General features: G+C 34.2%; 1 long non-coding RNA gene across 1 annotated transcript in view; it reads left to right on the top strand.

Annotated features, from left to right (window-relative positions):
* The window catches only part of LOC124294725, a 92,899-nt gene that overhangs the window by 24,745 nt on the left and 47,451 nt on the right, over positions 1–20,703 (top strand). The window lies entirely within an intron of this gene.

The raw sequence follows: 20,703 nt of genomic DNA, 5'->3' as shown, positions 1-20,703 counted from the left end.
GATTCGTTCGACTTTTAGTCAACGGTGACTCGTTTGATTTTTTTTTTTTTTTTGTCTTAGACCTCAATTCAGCGTTTCCATTAGTTGACTATAGTTAACAACGGTGAAATGTTGTGAAATTAAATAAATAACGATGCTAACATGACGTAAGAAAGAGCGTATCCGTAAATTTGTAGAAAACAATATTACGAATAAAGCGAAAATCGAACGAATCTTTTAATATTATCGACAATTTTTGAGCGATTTAAAAAAAAAAAAAAAACAAGTATCGACACCTACCAATTTCTGTTTGTTATTCCGGTATTATCTATTTTCCATCGATTTTTCGCCAACCGTCCACCACAAGAATGTGCCCTCGATGAAATTCGTGTGCGGGTTAGAAAGAAGCTAAGCCGTAAGAGTAAGAGAATAAGCTTGTTGAGAAACAATTGAAACTCGCGTGGGATATGCAATATACCGGGTATCGGATGAAATTGAACGAATTACGAAAGAGAAGTTGTGACGAAAGGAAGAAAATAGAGAGACAGAGAAGGAGAGAGATTGCGGGGGACGAAAAAACAGAGAGAGGAAGCAGGCGAAATCCGCGGGCGCGTTAGAAGTAGGGAATAAAAAAGTTTCCCGGTTGGGGAAAGTAAAAAAGTTAGCTCACAAGTGAACAAATCCTCTTTCGATTTTTTTTTTTTTTTTTCTATATATCCTACATGTATTATATATTTATATATATATATATATACAATATATATTATAACGTATGTGAGAAACCGACACCGGTTTTAGGTATTATTTGTACACGTGTGGGAAAATTTTACTATTCCGCATCTTCTGCTTTTTCTTCTTCTTCTTTTTGTTTTTTCTTTCTTCCGGGCAGTTTTTTCTAATTTCACCTGTAACTCGAACCGACGCAGCTGAGTCCGGAAACATTCTATTTCTTCGCATTGGATGGAAATTTTCTAGAGTACTTTTCACCCACTCTAATTTCGTTTCATTCTCATCCGCAATCGCAGGTTTCATCGACTTGGATCTTTCCCTCTCTTTATTTTTAGTTTTCTATACGGGACTGTAAAAAAATATTTCGTTTCAGCTGCACGGGATAAATATTATATTTTCGAGTATGCTGAATCCAAAAATTACTTTCATTTTCCTCCCATTACGCGCAGTGTAAAAAAATTACCATTTCATTAAAATGATCTAAAAAATATTCCTTACAACATTGAACAAACAATTTCTTCATGAAATATACTTAACATTCGGTATTCATTCTTCTTGCATATTACATGTAACCTTTTCTTCTTTTCTTTGATACTTCTACGAACACGCTTCCGCTTTTCATTTTTTATTTTTCCGTTTGTATTTATTCTCGAGTTTCACTCCAATACATACTAAATGGAAGTACGAAATTACTTTTGCATAGAATTTTTAGAAACAAAATTTGTATAACAAACTTCGAGTTAAACGGAAGTTTCACTCTAAATGAAACTACAGACACGAGTTTAAGAAAAAACCCGACGAGATGGATTTTCTGTAACTATCGAAATGTTTGAATTAAAAAATTCGTCCAAGCAATTCTGACAGAGCATTAAATTTTCTAAAAAAAGACCACGGAGTTGATTTTTTAGATTCCAAATTCGTATACTTACGAGCTGTGAAAGTCGAAGAATAGCAGAAATACGCAGTGTAGCATTAATACAAAATTATAATCGAACTTAAACGAAAAATGGAGAACGAAAACAATTTATTTTGCAATTAGTGCAATTACGTCGCTAGCAATATCCTAATTGTAACAAACAAAGTTTGATCAACAATTAAAAATAATATTGATGCTTAAAAGTGCAATAAAAATTAAATAAATGAGTTGAAACTCTACTCCTTTGACGAATCTAGTTTATAAACAACATCTTTCACACACCTTGTTTCATATTAGTTTAAGTTTTTTCATTTAGTATGGATATTTTCAATCTTAGAGCCCTAAAACTGCATATTTCTGCTTTTCTTCGACTTTCACGGCCCGTAATTATGCGAATTTTCGAATCTAGAAAATCACCTCGAGGGTCTTTTTTTAGAGAATTTAATGACCTACAAGATTACGCCTTGAAATTCTTCTTACCTCAAATATGGTTCAAATGTTACAGCATATTTAATGTCAAGAACATTTTTTGCGTGTCATTTAAATAGGAAATTTCAAATGGCTAGCCGACACCTTTTAAAATTGAGCTATAAGGTTTTCCAAACGGGAGAATTTTTTTCCCAATAAATAGGTCCTTTTAAGACCATAGATTCGATAGGTTAGTTTTTTTGGCTTACCCTAAATTATATATATATATATATGTATATACACACACACACACACACACACACATGTATACGTTAAGCTCCAAAAATCGTTGTTTGTTTCCACGAAGCTTTGACGAGGAGGATCGTTCGCTACGCTAAGCAAATCGCTGCTCTGATATTCTGATTATACCGTTACTTCTACTACTTCTACTACTTCTACCACTACCATTCGACTTTTTATTACTTTACCTGTAGCAGCGCTTTTTCGACTCTCCGTAGTCTCTTTTGTACCTTAATTTCATTACCCTCGACATCGGGGTGGGCGGCGACGTAACATGGCCAACGGTTATACGAGATAATATAAACGATGTCAGCTGCGGAGGGCGAGGAGCTTGCGAAGCTGCTACGAAGAAAAGAGTTGGCAAGAATTTACTCTAGCTTCAGGCCAACGGCAGTCGAGTGACTGTTGTTGCTTGTATTGCGCCGTTGAAAAAGAAAATGAACAATTACTGCAACCACACGAAAAAAAAAAAAAAAAAGAAAAAAATTACATCGGTATTTACAATCAGACGTGTATCGAATAGTGATTGTAATTTCTCAAACGTAGAAAAAACAAAATCAACGTTTCAAAAGTGAAACCGAAGTTAACGGGTTGGAATTTTATTTATACAGGCACGGAATCTATTCTCGTACCCGACGTTGGAGAAGAATTTAATACGAGGAAATTTTTTTTTTCAAAGAAACGCCGTCATATTCACCGCGTATCAAATAAACCGGACAAAAGGTAGAAAATTGCGTTAACAATCGGTTTTCTTCTGATATTCATACAATATGTATAGAAAAAATTTGTCACGGTTTCGAATTGCGTGTGAAATGGGTTTGTTTGTTTTTTTTTTTTTTTTCTCATCATTTCTTAGATTTTCTCTAGATGAAAAATAATATCGACTTTTTTCTGCAAAGATGATTATTATTTCCTTGAATATGAAAAAAATAAAATTAAAAAGGAATAAACTTATCATATTCAACTGAACTTTGTATACTCGAATGAAATATACAGTTTATACAACGCACTGTATATTGAACATCGATAACGAAAATTCTTATACTCGGCAAATACGCTTCATTCAGGTATATATAATATGTATATATATATATTGTAATGATTCAAATATAAATGCGCGATGAACACGGCACGAGTGGATTAGGTTAGACCCAGGGAGTGGGGAACCTGGTCACAAATTTGAAAGTAGAAAGGTGGTCTACGTCTCTCCAGGAGGAAGGAGGTGCGGAGGTGTTCCTCTCTGAACTGAAATAGTAACTGATCGAAAATCGACCATTTAAAAATAATAACGGAAATTTAAACTACGGGGACATACCTGTTAAATTAACAATTAAAACACTCGAAAAGCCAAGCAAGTTTAAAAAGAGAGACGATAGAACGAGAACATTAAAAGTGCAATAAACAAATATAGTGCCTCGACGAAAAACCGTTATTGACAATACATCATAATTTCAACGATATCCACCCATTTTAACCATATACACTGATTTTAACAATATACACCGTTTTAACTAAATACACCGGGAATGAATGAATGATGAATGAATGAATGAATTTTAAAATTAATGACAGCTCATGTGTAGTCATATTTATAAATAAATTAAAATGGTCACTCTACTTATCATAGTTTGATAAAAGATTGTTAATATAGATTTCGCCTCATTGTTAATTTTCAAATATTATTAGAATATATATGTAACGTAACACGTATCGTACGTAATGCTGTAATTTGCAAGCAAGATTAAAGATTTGGACACTGTTCTGTGTTCCAATCTACGTAGGTTGGCTACGCGTACGATGTATAATTTATAATTTATAATGTATATACCGAAGTACCTCCGGCTGTTATCCGACTTCCCGTTGCCCCGGCATAAGTGAAAATCTCTATCTTCAACCGCCCGCTGCTCTAACCTAGAAGAGCTGATTTTAATTCCTACCATTTTGCTAAAACCTTGGGTACCTACGGAAGTTGTCTTTTTATTTCCCTTCCTGCGGGACTCCTGACGGTTAAAGCTGCTGGATCGCGGTATCATTCCCTCTACTCCGTGTATACCTTCAAATCTAAACGTGATCTAAAGAGTGGCTCAGTTTCAGGATTAAACCAGACCAGCTTCATTTTATATAACGTCAGTTTTGTTGAGAGTGGTGTTTTTATCTTTTAAAGAAACGTAAAGAATTTACATCTCTTTGTACGTATAACAAGTGTAACTTCGCTGAGAAAAATTTCATTTTTCACAGTAACTAGGAAAATTGAGCAAAACAGGCGTCGTTGAAAAAATCTGTTTGAATATTGTTGGAAATAGGAAAAACGAGGCACGCGTAAACATTTTGCGCTATCGTCGATCCTTTTTTGGTAATCGCAACGCAAAATCGTACATAAACAATGTATAATAAGAAACAGGCGATACAAAATGATAAACTATAAAACCCTTTAATAAACATTTAATTCCTAAATTCATTACTAATGATTAAATGTTCTTTTTTCTCTCTCTCTCTCTCTATCTCGTGCATTATTTCGCGAGCGTTATACATGTTATTGTAATTCTTTACGCGTTGCGAAAGTTTTCTTTGCGCAACATCAATCGATGGTTTACAAGATAATATGCGCAGGGTATAGTAACTTTGAGCAGAGCATACAAATCGACGTGACGATCTCACCCGATTTCAATCGCTTAGGTATCCTAATTGGTTTGAGGAGGCTGAAAACTTTCAAATTCAAGGCAGCTCGTCGGCGGGGATCGCACTAATGCAAGGGATTATTTCGGATCATATTTAAGACGCTCTCGCCTCAATCACTTCGGGGTCTCCCCTTTGGTTCGTTTAACGCCGACGTCGCGATCTCTGTTATAAGTATAATACAAGCCTCGTTGTTTAAAGGCCGTATTTGTTTTCTATCGACGTCAATTTTCAATTAAATCGCGATTCGATATTCAATATCAATCACCTCGGTTATCGAATTCAGGTATACGGCGAAAATTCCGCACGAAAAAGATTAATCGCATCGACAATCTGTCATTGATTACAGTCTATTATTAATTATTGAGGGTATAATTTCTGGAGGCGTATGAATTTCGAATTGAAAACGATCGAACGATCGTGCGAATCGTAGATTTATCGAAACACCGTGCAATTATTTTTTGATTACAATTCACAGTGAATTGAAGTTTTTACAATGAAAACGAAAAACGCTTCAATTTATCGAAGCAATTAACGATCTTACATGAACTTTGGTGATTTTTTAGAGTACAATATTTCTAGAATTTCAATTTCTCGACGAGTTTTTGATTGAGAAAATCACTTTCTAACGATTAATATCCGTATTTATTATGCATTGAAATTTTATTGCCTACTCAATTTTTCAATTCAAACGAGGATACGTTACGAATAATCGGCTTTACTTTATTCGGCTGATGCTGCTGTCAGTCGAATGTTAAAGACAAGATTTAACTTTGAGGCTGATTAATGAACGGCGATAAGCAGGTCAACATTTATCAAAATTTTCATCTTTTCAACAAATTTTACCTCACCAGCTACAATTCCTTTCTCCGTTATTTCGATTTTTTCCACTCATCTCTCTCGCCTCCGTAGCCGATATTTTATAAATACCTTACACTTTTGTTTCGTTTATTCAAATCGTATCAATAATCGTTACTCGAAAGCTAATTTACTTTACGTATCAACGAAAAAGAAATATATTCCTACAAATTTATCGCCGGTAGATGCAAGGTTATAGAATTAGTTCACACATCATTTTACGAAATGAATTATTCACTTAAATATATGTATATATCTAATATAAGCAACGTTTAATATTTATTATTTACCTTGTACGGTATTAAAATTTCTCATCAGTTTATTCAACTTACAGCCCCGAGCTGCGAAAAAGTTGAAAAGAATATAAAGAACAATTTATTCTTTATGTATTATATGTATATATACATATGTATGTGTGTACATAATTTTCTTGCCGACTAAATCTTCTTCCAAAGTTCGTGAAAATGACTTTTTCCTTACACTACGTGATTACACTGTATTCTCCGAATTTTCTCGTTCGTTTGTGCTTATTTATACACGTACATGTATTATGTGTGTGTATGCATGTACGTTTGTATATATGGATGTGATACATAGAATTTGGCCGGTTTACCGCATTGGAATGAAATTAATACCAATATCGTTAAGTGAAAACTTTCCGCTCTTCGGTCCAACGGAATGGTAAACTTGGCGCAATAATCCGCTTACAAAGTGTTCTAATTAAATTGAAATTATTTAAATTGGCAGGCGGCTGGCTGCTTCGGAGAACGAAGGCGATGATTATTCCTTCCATTCGACATGCACGTACATACGTACATCCGTGTGTGTGTGTGTGTGTGTGTTTTGTGAACCTACGCCTGGTAAATAATATATAAATATATATATATATATATGTTTTTTTTTATCCTCCACCTTCCGCAGCTCTGATTTAATATAATTTTATTCATCATTGTTATACGTTAATTTCGTTGTATTTTTCATTTTCTTCCTCCAATTCCCCATCTTCCCTTTCCAAGCCTCCTTGCAGGGCGCACTAATTTCCAGCGCGTCGTGTTTTAAATCCACCTTACCGCTCGACATGCACGTCATTGTCAGATCTCTTTTCAATTACCCCACCTCGACATTGGCCGGCCAAACAAGACTCGCGAAAAACAAACGTATACGTATATTAGGGTGGCCTTTGACAGGGTTGTTTTCCAATTTTTATACTCCCAGGGACTTGAACCCTGTCAAATTGATAGAAAAAAAAATCTCTCAAAATTTAAGCTCTTTGCGGTCCGAGTATCTTGTGGACATAACGCGGGAATAATATTTTTTACTAGTTGTCATTTTAGAAGTCCGACAATATTGAAAAACGATAAAAGCTCTGATGCATTAAAATCTTAAATGAAAGCGTGCATATGTTAATTAACGTTGAAAGTTTAATCTATGTAAAATTATCATTCTGTCAAGTATAGCTGCGAAATAAACAACTGTATAATAAAATATATCACATTGTATTTTATATAACTATATACGTATAGCTGAAGCTGATTTTCATTCGGCATTTTTTTTCCATTTTTTAAGATATTTTTTATGATTTTACTTTGGTAAATTTAATATCAGACTCTTCCGTGCAATGCCGCGCTTCTTTATTCATTCGTTTATTTATTTATAATGACTCTGTCGCGTTATTCTATTATTATTTTCACTGTTAGTATAATTTTCCACAACGTATAATACGAATCATCCGCATTCGTTGCTATCGGGTAATTATGAGTTACAACGCATCGTAATATTGTTACTTCCATTATTATATAGTTAACCATTTAACCCGCAAACTTAACTGACAACAACGAAGGTCTAATTACGAGTGATCGCAGCGCTTCTGTCTTAATTATAATTCGTAATTATTTTTTACAGCAGTATTTCCCCGTACTCGTGTTAGAATTAAAAAATATCTCGTCGGTGAGATAAATTGATTTATTTTTTTGTTTTCAAAATGTTAAAAATCGGTACACGTTCGATTTTTTAAAAAACAAGTCATTTTTTGTTCTTTTTTTCATTATTTCAAACGTAATCGGTTCATCATATAAGGCTTGGACGTAATTCGTCACGTGGGTTGTATAGATTGTTATATGTATATTTACGTTACGCGAAACCGGCAATCATTTTCGTATCACGTCCTCTAAGGTGTATGTTTGAATATTGGAAAAATTGTTTCGTAGTGCGATTTGCAGCGATTCGAGAAAATCCGTGTCCCATATTACAGGCGACGTGAAATCAATCTCGATTTATCAATCAATACAACTCGCAATTTTCTCGCCAATATTTCATCGGTACATATAGTTATATTCGGCCGATACGCCAGAGCCCACACAACGTAATATTAATAACCTCCAGTGAAATTTTCATTCGAAATTATATCCTAGGTTCAATGAATTATTCAAATGATACGAAGAGTATTTTAGCTGACAAAAAAGAAAGATGAAAACGACACGTTTCTCCATTTCGACACTCGATCGTTGAATCTCATTTTACCGATACGAATCAATAAATCATCCGGAAACTTTATTTTAAATCTAAACTCGTATATCATTGTTCTATAAATGAATTATCGAGGAAAATTTTTATACAGCTGTGTTTCTAAGAGTTATATATATTTAAAAATTATATTTTTACCTGCTATCAATATAAAATTTATCTAGCTGTACGTAATAGCGTAGTATTTTTTTCCCCTCTCGTTTGTTTGCTTGTATTTTAACTTTAACGTCTATCGTTAGAATACATTAATTTGTTTCTCTCTGAAAAAAAAAAAATAAATAAATAAACAACCAACAAACATGTAAAATAGAAATGCAACGAGTAATATGTGTCAAAAACAAGTATGTAAGTAATAATATGGATGAAAGGACGAGATGTAAAATTCGACGTTATTTTCTTATCTTTATCTCAATAATTTTTATTATCATTACATGGAAAATTGTGTTTTATGTGTAGGAAAATATTTACGAAAAAGTATAACATTTTGGTATTTTTTTTTTTTTTTTTAATTCAACCAAATGATCTGTCATACCTTCAGGGCAAATGATATTTAATTAAAAATATGGACGAACGTTTCTAAATTGAATTTAAAATGCCTTCCGATATCTGCAAAGGATAATAATTAATCTTCGCGACTAATTCTCTTGGTGAAATAACGTTTATTTCTATAAAAATACCGAATTTCAATTATAGTCGACGGGTTATTTGGGAAAAAAAACTGTAAAAGGTGAAGAAACTATATAAAAGGGTAAAAAAGTAGAATTGCCGGTTGATAGGAGGACCAGAATATCGAATTTTCATACTCGCAAAAATCCTATTCGTAGAATGTAAATGTGTGGAAAGTCCAAGTGTAGAAAATTGAAAGCATAGAAAATCGTAATACAGAAAGACAAAATATAGAAAGGACTCTGTATTATCGACAAAAATTCTGACGATTCTACAGTTCGGCATTTTGTGTTCTGACCATTTTATTCTTGTGCTCCTCCATCCTTCAACCTTCGACATCTATAAATTGTACAAAGTAAGTTTCCACTTTTTTGAGAATTCGATATTACGGCCCGTTTCGATTTTTTGATCATATTATATTCTCACCCCCATTCGTTACTTTGTATAAAAGAAACGTGGAGAGGTCATAGGTGGTGGGATGTCTTCGCAAACTGAAGAAAGGGTCGTTGTCAACGAAACTGTGCAGGTCTGACGGCCGAGGCAATAAATCATACAGTCCCACGAGTTCGTGAATTGGAAAGAAGAACGGTAGATATCGAAAAAAAAGGGGCGAAACCAGAGAGCGAGTGAGAAGGAGAGAGACAGGGTTGAAAAATACGAAAGGGACGAAACAGAAGTTATATCACGGTACAGAATGTCTCGCGGTATCTTCCCCCGACGTGAGTTTCTCGAATTGCGAAAGCTTTTCCTCGGAATGCAATTCGCTGCTGCACAACAAACGAAAGATAATATCTTTTATCTCTTGACTGAACGTAAGATTTAAAAATAAAAAACAAAAAAAAAAAAATTTAAACCAATTGTCATCAAAGCTTCGGAAAAAAAAACTATCGGTTTCTTCTTTTACGTCAAAAATATATGCAGTATATATACCTGATCGATGTAAAAAATTTCGCGAGTTAGATCTCTCGCGGGCTTTTTTTTCAGGACCTCTCTCAAATCTTTCTAAACCAAAAATGTCCGACGATCGTCCTTCATCCTCCCCTTTCCTCGGCCACTTCCCCAATCTTCCTGTCACAGGTTCTATTTTCGTATATAATAAAAGAAAAAGAAAACGATTTGAGGGTGTAATAATGTAACGATATCGACGATCTCTTTCAGCCCGGTTTCGTTGATTTGAACAAAAAATAAAAAAAAAAAAAAAAATAGAAATGACGGATAGTTTTCCATCCTTTTGTTCTTCTTTTTTTCTCGCGTTCTGCATAGAGGACGAAGAGGAGAAAAAAAAAAAAGAAACAAAAAGGGGGAAAGATTGAAAGACGGGAAAAAAATGAATCAACCCCTCGAGTCGTTGTTTCCAATACCAATATTCTCTCCTTCGGATTGGCGTCTATGTATGTATATACGTATATCACCACTGTGTGCACAAAGCGAAATAGAGAGAGCGTTCCGAATCTGTGAAAGCATCGAGATCGAGAGCGGGAGAGAATAAACAATAAAAAAAAAGAAGGAACCAAAAAAACACAGAAGAAGTAAAATAAATAAAGAAAGAAAGAAGGATTCACCCTCGAACAAGATGAATTATTGTGCAGGTGTAACCTATACGTTGTTCGATTCGATATTTTCCATGATCAATTCCCTCGATTCCGTGTCCACGAGCAGATTCTTGGAGCTACGGAGAACGGTGTCAAAGAATCGTAATTACGTACGAAAGCGTACGTTTTCTTATCGTCTTTTCAAGATTGTTGGCAGGACGCAATGTAAATAATCAGCTGTGAATTATAAGGGAACATTATCTTTCGTTTGATTCTTTCGTTTCTCGTTTTTCCGCAATTCCAGATTCCCAGGGATGCTTAAACAGCTCTGTGCCGTGTTGATCCAGCCTGTTAAACGTTATTTGAATAATTCGATTTCCCTTAACCCGGTACACCGCTAATTTATTCATATAAACGACGCGGTCCGATGTCAAACCATGGTTTTATGCCTTACAGAGAGGTATAAGTAATCCGGTTAATGAGAGTGAGGAAAGTGTAATAATGATTGTTTAGCTAATGAATATTGTATAATAACATATAAGTAGCTTTTTCTTTAAAATAACGAATCAATTTTCATCACTTTATATTTATTTTTATCGTGCGAAATAGATGCGTCGTAAATCAATTGATTAGGTATAGTATTTATTTATTATTTTCTACCGTTGCCGCGATAATTCGATCGCGAATATTACGGTCGATGGGAAATATTTTGTCTGGAATAATTAAATGGTACAGAATACATATATATTATGCATAATTTATTCGCAATGAACTATCACCTTGGGCTGATTGTGCGATTACCGGAAATTAAACAGAACCGTACATTCGAAAGTGGGAAATATTGTGGCTGCGTGTCGTGTGATTATACAAATATGATATACAATATACGTAGTTATCGATGAACGGAGGAACTTTTCGATGGTATAAATTTAAGGGGCTTTTAACCATACGAGAATCAATATTCAGTTTTCGATCAAATTTGGCAATTCAATGGATTTACGTTATTCAATCATCAGATTAAAATTTTGTATCGATTCGCGTGATTGTTGATGAAATTTATGCAAATATGTCTTTGCTCATTTTGCACGTATTCTTATGGAAGAGTGGACGAGAATTGAAGTTATCAATTAAATTTCTAACGAAGTGACGCTGAAATTTCGTTGAAATTTTTTTTTCGCAGCAGAAGCAAGTCCGACAATAATTGATAAAGATATTTCAGAGTTATTCACCACTTCCATGACGTTGAATAAAATTATTTAAAAAAATGCACGCACATGTCCGAGGTTGTATCCAGTTGCGCAGGCCATAAACACGTTGCGACGTGGCAAGAGCGAAACGCGCGCGTAAAACATGAAATTACTGTATCGGAGTTACTTTTCGGTTAGAAATAAAAAAATGAATTTTACGCATGACAGATCTTGGAAGTGTACGGAGCGAATATGCAAAGCTTTCGCAATAACGCGACGCGACGTTGCCAAACTCTGAAAAACCAAATACGCTAGTCAGACACGCAAAGCAACCGAATTTCGACTGGCTGCGTAACGCCGTTAAAGCTTCCATTTTGGTAACTTGATGTGGACAATTGACTGCGAGTGCGACGATTACTTTAGAGGTGAAACGTAATCAATGCAAAATACCTGCATCCAGGCCACGTTCTAACGGCTGACGGTTTCTAATTCCTTCTTTGTTTCTTTTTTTTTTTTCGCAACCTGTCAGGGGCTGTCGGTTACAGACGGCTCGCCGTTCCGGCGAATCGATGCGATCGCGATTCGATTGCATACCCATAAGCAATGAATTTGCCTATCCAGTTCAGTAAATGCGGATAATTGGGAGTGAGTCACACAGACAGACTGGTCGGAAATTGCAGGGATCTGATTCTGGCGTTTACTTGAGAAAGTTGGTTGGCCAAAAGTCCATACTTTTTATTAACTTTATTGCGTTTGACAAACTATTGTACTCAAAGTTACGAAAATCTCTTTAGGTAGAAGAAAAATTGGAAATAATGGATTTATAAACAAAAGCTTCGATGATGAATAATCCCTACAATATTATTGGAAGTCTGATACATTAGTTCAGATTCGTTTTTCGATGACGCATTTTATCCGGCAGAAAATGCAGATTCTGCATCGATTTATAGTTTTGTGTTTAATTTCATATCACGGAATCGATACTGATAACGAGTAAAAAATGGCAGTATCGCGTTGACCACTGAAAAAAAAAAAGAAAATGTAGAATATAGTTTTTTGAATAGAATTATAATCGTCGTTGAGTGAAATCCAGCAATTATACGATATTTTTCATTAAGCATATTTAAGTGATTTAAAACAAAACTTTTATTCATAATTCTAGTATTTTTAAAGAGATATCTGCAGCGAACGTGTAGAAAAATTTAACGAGTATTAAAAACACTCTGATATCAATTGTAGTGAAAAAGTATTGGTTGTTTGTCAACCAGCTTCTTAAATTTATTACGAATAAAAAGATTCTCTCATTTATTAGACAAATGAAAGAAAGTACGGATTACGGTTTTTGATTCTTTGAAAACGGATGACTAATTACATTTTTTACGTGTACAAGAACTTTGGTGATTTTTAAAAGAGATTCTTCAGATGCACTCTTTACGCCTCTTATTATTCACCCGCTACGCTTTGTAAATCTCAAAAGTTTTCTTGTATATACTTCTCGCACGCAACTTGTGCAATCACAGCTACGATTTATTTTCCCGCTCTCGGGGATGCGGACTTTGTCAATAGTCGCAAAGCGAAACTTGAAGAAGAAGAAGAAGAAGAAGAAGAAGAAGAAGAAAAGTAAAATCAATTTGGAAAGGAGTCGAGGGGAAAGAGTTATGATATTTCATCCCTGCGAAATATCGATGCGGATTTTTTTTCCCCCGTGGTAGCGATGAGATTCACCTTCGATTTTTAAAATGTCTGTATTTTCGAAAAAAGCTATCGTTTTTTCAATACTGTATCAAGAAATTTGCCACAGAGACTTGAAATAACTCACAGTTCGTAAAATTGATACGATTATACAGACAGATTTTGGTGCAGGCTCGAAAATTTTTATAATTTGTCCAGAATTATACACCAATTTCACTTCATTGCAAATGAAAATTAGTACAGCATTTTCCGTTGAAGTTTAACCACGTTTGCCTAATTTATCGACATCCTGCAACGCGAGTGATTACGTTAAAAATAACGAATTCCAATTGAACCAATTGAATTTATTCAACCGCCAAAATCGCGTACAAATGCACCAATTTTTCTCCCCCATTATACGAATATGAATAAATGACGAGTTAATCAGGCTTGAAAATAATTTACGATTTTTATTATCGCGATTGAATTTGTTCCGGAGCTACGAACGTACGACACGGTGTGTAAAATAGGAGAAGAAAAACTGTTCTCATTTTCTAATTCAACCTATGTCGTCTGTGAGCATTGAAATTCCGATATCAACAATCCTCTACAACTCGCATATATTTCTTTTCATCCCTCTCTTCATTTATTTCCACCCCGATAAAATTTCTCTCCCTTTATCACTCGACGTACGTATATACATATACAAGCCTTCTTTTATATCGCGCAATTTGCCCGCTCGTGCGTGTAAAATGCCGATAACAGGTTGAAAATTCGGCTTCGAATATACCGGAACTGCAGGCGCATTATAATCGACTGTCACCGGTTAAACGCGTCGATGTGCATTCTCCCCCTTCTCACGTTGCACTTTTTTCTATCGTATACATATTTTTCTTTTTCCCTCGCTTCACGATCGATGACGAACAAATATTCTGCAACGCGAAAGCAGAAAAGGAGAGGTTGAAATTTGTTTTTTTTTTTTTTTTTTTTTATTTTTCTTTTAAACTGCGAAAAATAAATGAAATAAAATAAAACGAAGAAGGAAGACGGGAACGACGCGTGAGCAAAAAAAAATTTTAATAAACATCCGAGGATGTAAAAGTTTTCCCACCGATAGACGATGTTGTGTTACAATCTGCAGTCTTCTAAAATACGATATGTAAGCACCCCCCAGTCTACACGTTTCTCTTTCGGCTCGGCTCGGCTCGGCTCCGCTTCCCTAATACTACACGGCATTTAAGCTCCTACAATGTTTTCCAATCTAACTTTACTTGTAAATCCTATCATATCCTCAAATTGAGTTACGGGTACAACTCGCCCAGACTCGCCTAGATATATTGTACGTTACACGTCTATACATACAAATACATACACACACACACACATATATGTATATACCTACTCTTTTTCCCTTCCACCATGCGGATATATGTATATATGTATATAAGGGTGCGGGTAAAAAATCAGAAAAACCAAAAATCGGAATGGTCAGAATTTCGAAAATAAATATATTCGAAAACTCACAATCAAGAAAGAAAAAAGTGGTGAATATTCATTAAGCCAGATATGATGGAAATTGAATATAAAGGTATCGAAATTTGAAGTTGTAGAATTTAGAATACACAACTGGTGAAAATTCCGAAAGGCCATTAACGGACTAAGGCAAATGCGATTGCTCGCAAACATAAATAAATAACCTTCGGATGGATCGTAAAGTAGAATTTTCGTCTAGTCGAGTTCATAAATGTGAAGGATCAAGAATGAGAACGGTTAGAACTCCGAGTAGTAATCTCATAGAAAGCTCGGAACATAGAATTGCAATATATCAGAAGAGTCAATAACTCGTATCATATTAGGAGCCAAGAAATATATAAGTTTATATGGTAGCAAGTAAAAACAGGCACATCGTTGGCCACGTTCTAAAAGTCTAACCCAACAGCTTGAACGATTCAAAGTTGTCCATTTGCATTGCGTTCTTTCTTCTTTATTGAGTATTGATTAGAGAATTTGTTTGACTCTGTATGTAAAACGTTTTACAAATCAAAATAGATTAGTTGGATAGAATCGGAATGTGAAATTCTGGTGGTAAGACATCTATGTGACTATACGGTTACTTTCGGAATACTAATATTTCTGAATTGTACGATTCTGAGTAACGACCCTTCTACATTCTGGAACTTTCTACAAATTCGTTCTCTGGAATATTGACTCTGTATATTATTAAATTCCGCATCTTTGAATTCTTGGATTAACGTTTTCCGAAGTAAGTGGGTTCGGATTATAGAGCCCTCTAAATACATTTCAGGTAAACCGCAGCTTTTTATTGGCCACCATTCGGGACTTGAAATTTCTGACGGTATCTGTTCTCTTGTACAATTAATTATTCGAGTTTATTAAATTCGGAATTCTGACCATTCTGATTTTCGGTTTTTCTGATTTCTTACCCCCACCCCAAGTTTGAAAAAAAAATACTTGAATATATTTTCGTTTGACGCAGAAATAAAGAAATGGCACGGGTTTAACGAAATCGCAATTTGTGAATTTGTGAATTTCTACGATTTTCCATCATGGCACTCCCTGAAAAGTTTGTTCAGGTTAAAACAAAGGTGCTGGTAAGAGATAAGCGTTCTACGTTACGTGGAAGATCACGTTCCGTTGATTTTTCACCTTTACACATTTTTTGAAATTTACGATGCGTCGTGAATGAGAATTTTCTTTTTTTTCATTTTGTTTACTCGAATCATAATATCAATTCACGTCAATAAGAAAACCCACACTTGTGATATTAAGTCTCCAATCGATGTTTCTTTTCATTATAAACTCAAAAAATAGTTATAATACGAACGTTCAATTTTGGAGAATAAGATTCCCGGTTGATATATCGTTCTGTTATGGATCCTGATCATTGGGTTGAATACAAACGTCAGGAAAGAAATAATAATTGAAGTGCCGCAACGTGTTTCATAAAAAATTCAAAAACTTGTGGAAAAAAGTGAAAAATCAATTAAGCGCGATCTCCAACGTAACGTAAAATGCTCATCTATTCACAGAATCTTTCTTTTGACAAATTATTTTTTACTAAAACACCCTAATATGTATACATGTATATATATATATATATATATACATACATCGTATACGATAAATGGAAAAATAAATCTCGCATTCCGTGCATGCATGCCGCTAACGGATGACAGATTTTCTCTCACACCATAAATATACGGGAGCCTAGAAATTGGCGTAGAGTGTTTTCCTCGCGTTTGCGGATCCGTGCGTGTTCTTTCAGTTTTTGATTACAAGCAGCTGCGTTCGCCGGCCGCTTCGCGGACGGAATAAACTTTTGATATTCGATTTCTTTTTTCGCGATTTCTTTCATACATATATATATATATGTAGATATATACCGTTTTTCTTTTCATTCTTTGTTGTTGTTTTTTTTCCTCCTATCTTCTTTCGATCTCGAATCTGCGATGCATCTTTTTTTCTTTTTCTCCTTCCTTGTAACCGGTTCTTTTTATCCTCCCTTAACTTTTTTGCTTTCGACTTTACGCCAATTTTGACTAGACTCTCTTTTCCGCCCACACTAGATGTTGAAACTGCGACGAGTTATTGCCGAGTCGCGATTTTCTCGTTTCCAGTAAGAGGGGATTTTCGACGAATAACGAGCAGTGTGTGTTTCAGAACGACGCGACGACGACGTCGCGACGTCATGACGTCACGCGACGCTGCGATATTATTATACATTGTGTACATATGTGCAGATAAGACGTATTCGTGATAGGAGGGAAGTTTTATTTTTACTTTATTTGCCTTGCCGAAGGTATAATGGAAAGAAAAACACACTGTAAGCTTTGGCACTGATTGATAGTTGGTAATAATTCAAGAATTCAAATCGAACGAATATCGACAGACTTCTTCTCGTATAGATCGGGCAGCCCATTTATAACAGAAATTCTTTTCAATGTTATACGCTTATATGCATACTGCGCGGTTACGATTAACTTGAAATTCGGAAATTATCATAATTTCACATTCCCACGACGTCTGGATTTGACTTCAGTAATTTTTAGTACTGGAAGTATTTCCGATATCGCTCGTGGCGAATGAAAGGCGCGGTAATTAGGGCTAATTAACGTGTCGCGCATTAATAATACGCCTTGTAAAACATTTCGATACACCCACAGTGAGAATTGAATATTCTCGGATATTTGGACACGGTTGAAACTTGCTAATTTGAAAACCGCAACAATTATAAGAATAATAATCATAATGATAATGCGTGTCGAAAATATTTGGGGCAACAAATAAAATCGCTCGATACCGAAAAATTGTCAAGTCGAAATTTAAACCTTCAAATAAATAGACGATCGAAAAAGTTTATTCCTGCGTGGAAGTTTTTTTCACATCTGACGATGAGGTCCACAAATTTACATTCGTCTTTCCATCTAGATCTGGGAGTTGAATAATTAATTTCTTTGTTATTACTTTTTTTCTTCATAAACTCGAAAAAAACAAAAAAAAAAAAAAAATTCAAGAAATTGAAAAATAAAATGCGGACAAAAATGAAGGATGAATGAAATTATCAAATCGACAGTTTCTAGGTGTAATTACCTATACAGTTGTGTTATTGTACATTTCAATTCGATATTCGATTTTTGCCGAGAATTAAAAATTGGCCAAAATCTTTCAAACAACATTCAAACAAAGCGTAATATAATAACTGTCCCGATTCCTGATCACTCGAAAAACAATCGGATGTATAAATAAACATGCGATGCTGTAGCGCATTTTTGGATCCGTTTGAATATAGAAAGTAAAAAAAAAAAAAAAAGAAAAGATTAATGTTTCCTGTCATACTTTGATTACGAAAGAAATTTGAACTTTTTTTTTCATAGTTATCAAATAGACGTTATAATAAAATTAGTAGCATTACAAAAATACAAGATTAAAAATTCTTTTTTCTCATTCGTTCGAAACAGTCAGTGCAATATCGCAATTTTTGTTTTCATCGTAATAAATTATTCCTCTTGAATGTTTCATCAAATTTGAATATTCAACGATGCCGGAACGACGAAAAAAAAAAGAAGATGTTTCAAGTGCGTTTGCATGAAACACTCTATTGGAGAAAAAAAAACCAAAAAAGAATCAATTTATATCGTAGAGAGAAATCGCACGAATTGACCACAATTCTCAGCAACTTGCCGAGCGATATTTCAAACGATGAATCGATATATCCATACGTGCGTTGATGAAAAATTGAATTAATTTTTATTCTTGCTCCTGCTTAAAGTTATCTCCAAAGATCTCAATGCACGAATAATTCTCAGTAAAATTAACAAATAGCATCGTTACTTGTCGAATGAATTTCATTTCACCCCGAGATTCAAACGTCGAGCTTTTCGCCTACGGCTCGGCCGCATGCGGCCATTAATTTCGATTAGCTTCCAGGTAGACATAATTTAGCTAACAAATTGGAATTTCTGCATGGCGCATCGGGTTTCGCTAACCAAATACGGATTCTCGTAGTAAGTGCTGCTTCGAAAGGGACGCCGTTTCAGCCATGTCCGCGTAACATATTTCCGATAATTTGCGCGGAACACTCACCCAAGAGAGTCCGGCTCCCGATTATTAACTTAACCAACTTCATCCTACATATATATATTATGGTTTAATTACCTTTGAATACAATTTCAATGTCGAATAACTTTTAAAGGAGTGAATCTCATGAAAAATGTTGAGAGACCTTTTTTGTAAAGCATCAAATTTCCCACAAAAATAATGGTTTGAGCTATGAAAATATTGATTTTTCTGGTAATTACAAAAATCAAAAATTCAAACAAAAATTTGAAAAAACAAATCAATGTTTAAGGCACGATTACAAGGAAACGGCTCGATCTACGTCAATTTAGTAAGAGAGCTTTTTTGTAGGAAATTTAATTTCCTTCAAAAATATGGATTGATAAAAATTTTCAGATTGAAAATTGACGGATTTTGGGTAAAAAAATGCGGCAACTGTTAAAACATCAATAGCTGTAACGATACACCCCTTAATATTAATATTAAGGGCTCAAACTTTCGGGATAATTTTTATCTGTCGTCATGAACAATCTTTTTACAGTAACATTAAAAAAAAAAATTCTTCGTTTTTTTTGGCCCAGTCTAATATATATGTATATATTTTATATATATATGGTATAGAGGTATATTACACACGTCGTCTCTATGGTCAACCATTCGCCACCAATTTCTCTGGACCTAGTTTCCGACGACCATTAAATTCGTCCTGCGGAGAGAGATACTCACGTAACGCTGTGAACATACTGAGAATGACGAAAAATAACGGATTATTTTTTAAACTCGATTAATCGATAGACTATATTAATTATTTTTCCTCGCGATCGATTTTTGTTTTTTTTTATACTCCCATACTCAATTTATCTGATTAAAGTATCGATTATTATTATCATTGTTTTACTTGCTAAGATGATTGTTCAATACAATAATCGAAGGATAAATGAATATTTTCATCTGAAATATTAAAATATTTTTAATTGAACCATAAATTATAAAAAAACTTTTCCGCTGTTGAGACTACCTACTAAAATTTACAAAATTTTGGTTTCATGTACACCATTTCAAAAAAAAAAACTAATTCGTCGATAATGAATTGATTAATTTTTAGCGATTCGATCGAGTCGCGTTCGATTATTTTTTTGGACTCGATTAATCGACGCACTGATTATTATTTTTAGCTTAGTGGCCGTCGCTCGAACATTCCTTATATGTACATAAACATGTATTATGCATACATTTCGAAATGAACGAGGGAAATTCAGATGAAAATAATAATTAAGAGTCACTTTTTGCCGTCATTGTTTTGAAATAGATGATTGGATAAAGCGATTAGGGTAGTGAATTTTTTGAAAAATGGCACATTTTTATTATTTATTTGATATAGCGGGAAATTAATACGAAAATATATTTTGGAATATTTGAGTATTATGGTTGTGCAATAATTACATTTCGAATGATGATTTTTAAAGAAAAATAATCGATTTATTGTAAACCACTTGAGGTTGTTACATATATAATGTTTTAGAATCGACAATATATATATATATATATTTATATTTATATTTATATCTATAATAATAATAATGTTTTCACTACAATTATACGTGTATAGGAGGACATTATTTACATTGAAAGGAAATTTACTATATCGTAAGTTCGTATTTCCATATTATATACAAATAAA

The sequence above is a fragment of the Neodiprion lecontei genome, chromosome 5, assembly GCF_021901455.1.
Source record: "Neodiprion lecontei isolate iyNeoLeco1 chromosome 5, iyNeoLeco1.1, whole genome shotgun sequence".
NCBI classification, from domain to species: Eukaryota; Metazoa; Arthropoda; class Insecta; order Hymenoptera; family Diprionidae; genus Neodiprion; species Neodiprion lecontei.
This window is presented reverse-complemented; position numbering and strand designations above follow the sequence as displayed.